This window comes from Hippopotamus amphibius, chromosome 4 (genome assembly GCF_030028045.1).
Source record: "Hippopotamus amphibius kiboko isolate mHipAmp2 chromosome 4, mHipAmp2.hap2, whole genome shotgun sequence".
Classification (NCBI taxonomy): domain Eukaryota; kingdom Metazoa; phylum Chordata; class Mammalia; order Artiodactyla; family Hippopotamidae; genus Hippopotamus; species Hippopotamus amphibius.
In genome coordinates, this window is record NC_080189.1 from 63,765,465 (window position 1) to 63,769,099 (window position 3,635).

General features: G+C 37.2%; 1 pseudogene; it reads right to left on the reverse strand.

Annotated features, from left to right (window-relative positions):
* Positions 1 to 1,022: 1,022 nt before the first annotated feature.
* Positions 1,023 to 1,906, reverse strand: LOC130852362 (protein SET-like; annotated as a pseudogene).
* Positions 1,907 to 3,635: the final 1,729 nt, after the last annotated feature.

Genomic DNA, 3,635 nt, shown 5'->3' on the forward strand with positions numbered 1-3,635 from the left:
TTACAAACGATTTCACAGAGATACTTAATTCACAGCAGTGCAGTCAGTAGTCTTACTGAAGAAAGTATTTGGACCAAAATGTAATCAGCCAACCCAAAGAATCTCCTTGGACTTTTATATGTCTTTTTTTTTTTTTTTTTTGGTACACATTTAGTTTTATTGTAACAAAGCAACTTGTACACTTCTGTTTAAAACTGAGCATCATCTTTACTTTCCAGTAAAACAAAAAGAAAAATTTGAAAATAAACAGGAACAAAATTACAATAGAGAATGTCAATTGCAAATAAGACCCTACAGGTTCTGCTGATTCTCCCATCGAGTGGCAGGGCTCAAGTCATCATTAGGAGAGAATTTCATTTTAAAAGTGTCATCTTAAACTGCAAGAATGTCCGTTAAACATCACAATTAAACATGCCAAAGGAGAAGCCATGTTGTCAAAATGCCCACTTATCCCACCCAAACATCTCAAACCCACCCTTTGCTGACCTTCTATAACCCCATTTTTTTAAGTTTTTTTTTTTTCTTTTTTTAAACAAGAGAAAGTAGACAGATACGTGTTGGTAAATGCTAACTGTCCATATTCACATAGAGACACAGTGTAATCTCTGAGCCCAATATCCAGAAAAAGGAGGAAAAAAGCTAGAATTCTATGCACTACCACACAGGGGCCTAGCACCCTCCAGCTTCCAGCAGAGCTAAGGCAGCAGAAGGTTTTTCTTTTTTCCCACAGAGCATGGTGGTGTTGATTCCATAAAGTTTTTGTTGAGACAGGAAGGGATAAAAATGAATTTGGAACAGAAAGGGGTAAAGATTCTTTTCCCACTGAATTCTGCTCAAGGTATTTCCCCCCAAAATAGGTTGTGAACCATGGTATAAAGGAGAAAAGAGACCTCAAAAACAGGGCAACTGAGCACAAGAGGAGGAAAAAAAAAAAAAGAAAGAAAGGAAAAAAAAAGACTGCAACTTGCTCCCAGGGACTGGAGAAAATTTAAAAAGGAAGGTTGGACTCCATCAGTGTTCCATTAGTCATCTTCTCCTTCATATTCCTCTCCTTCCTCCCCCTCATCATCATCTTCATCTTCTTCACCTTCATCCTCATCCCCTTCTTCATCAATATCTTCTGATCCTTCTTCCTCTTCATCATCATCATCATCTTCTTCTCCTTCTCCTTCTTCCCCTTCCACATCATCCATGTCCAGAACCAAGTAGTACTGTAATGGATTTGGCCAAGTATCATCTTTGATGACCCCTCCTAACTCATCTGCACCCTCATCAGAATGATCAGCAAACCAGGTGAAGAAGCTTTCTGGTTCCTCATGCTGTCTCTTCCTGCTGGCTTTATTCTGTGTTTGACTTGAACGTTTTGTCAGATCCTTTCTGGATTTCCATTTGATTTCAGTGGACTGTGAAGATGGATCACCACTCTCATTCAGATGAAATTCTTTGGCGAGAACTTTATTTTCGAAGTAAGGGTTTTCATCAAAATAAAAATCTATTCTGTAAGCTGATTTAATATCTTCAAATTCTGTCACTTCAACTCTTGTCAAATAATGCAGCACCTCTTCATCCTCCTCCCCAAGCAGTGCACACACTTGTGGATGATTAACAAATGTTGTTACCCAAAAATTTGGGATTTTGGCAATTAATTCCGACCTCTTCTGAAAATATGGTTAGCGGAGTTTGTTATATTTCTGTTCTACTTTCAAAATCTCCTCACTGGCTTGTTCATTAAGTCTATTTCATTTTGTACTTCATCAACATGTTCAATTGCTTCTTGCTGTTCTTTTTCTTCCTTTGGCAAGTACAGAGAAGCAGACGTTGCCTCTGACCTGGAGGCAGGAGTCAGTCTCGGTTTCTTCAGTTTCTTCGCTTAGGGTGGAAGTGTAGACTGGTGTTTAGGGGCCATGCTGGGAGAAAAGCCAAGAATCCACCCAGGGGAGGAGGTTCGTACTTGGAGCTCTGAGAACTCTATGTGTCTTTTTAAATTCTATTTTGATGCTACATTTAGAAAATATAAAGCTGCCTGACAAACTATCTTAGTTCTCAGAAGGATCCCAGGATCAGGATAAGTATTCCCCGAAATGACAATGTTTTTATTACAGTCTAAAATATTTTTTAAAGAAAAACACTTGAAAACTCTAAACATTATGTCTAGGTATCAGATTTCTAAAACTTAAAAACATATCTATATTCCAACTTTTATATCAGTCTTTGTTGAGTTAGAGATTGAAGTAAGGCACAGGATTGCTGGACATCCTATAAGGCCAGTGTAAACTCGGGGAAAAGCTAAAATCAAAAGTTAAGTAGTAAGAAAATGTTGTCCTTGATAGACCCTGATTCTCTCCACAGTTTTTGCCAACCCACAATAAACAACACCTGTTGTATCTATCTCACCTTTTGTGCTTTTACCATATCCAATTTTTATAGACATTTTTCTGAGCACCAAAATATTACTGTTTATTCTCTCCAGGATTGCATGGTTAAGTGGCCCAGAAAACAGACACAAAAGAGGGAGCAATCACATAAACACTATGATAAAGGAAAACTCAGAGTCCTATTGGAACTTAGTATCCCCAAATGGGATGTATGTGGGCTGGGGCAGGGAAGGTCACTTGAGAGCTGACTTATGAAGAATTATTTGGCATTAAACAGATGAAGAAAGAATGAATAAGCTAAGAACATTGTTAGAGAAGGGTTCTGTTTGCAAACTCAAGGGAGTTAGGGCAACTAAGTGTAAATTATTATTTAAAACACAGATGACGAGCTAAGGCAAGAATGAGGAGGGTGTTTTATGACTTGTTAAAAATATGATCTGATTCCAAAACTGATACAGGAACAATTGATGGGATTGTATGTGGGAGGGGAACAAGCATTAATGTATTTCCAGATGCTCCTGTGTTAGTTTCTACTCTTCCCATTCTCTCTCAGATCTAGTTATTAGCACAAAATAAGTAAGTTGTTACATGTCCCTTTATCAATTGCAATTTGTGTTTTTTGAAATGCTTTAAAACGTACGAGGCTGATTTTCTAATAGTGCAAATTAGATCATAATAAATATTCATAGATGTTTTGCAACAGCTGGATGACTTGACCACACACTAGCTGACTCACAGATGAAACAGGTCACCTATTTTGTTTGCTCACGTGGCCAGCCCTAGTTTTACATTTATATGAGAGATAGAGGGGTGATATTGGATAGATTCCTAAAATCATTCCATACTATTGGATCTTAAATGTTAAGGCTCATTCAGTATTTTGCTTACCATATAGCCAAATTAAAAGGAATAGGAGAAATAAAAAGTGGAGCTAACTGAGTTGAAAATGCTTACTCTTGTGTTCATTGCACTGGAAGTTTTCTGGATTAGACTTGAAGAGAATAATATAGCTTCTGTTGATAATGAAATATACATAGTTTAAACTAAGGAAAAAACACTCTCAAATAAGGTAGTATGTGGGGAGGAATAACTTCTTTCTATCCTTCTGAATTCTTGTTTGAGACCCCCATAATAAAAGATTTATAAGAGAAAAATGAACAGAAGTTTATTAGCATGTGACTAACTCTCTAACATGGCTTAGAATTCAGGATTAAATATCATCTTAATTGGGAAAGGGAAGGGGGAAATGTAGGTCTCTTG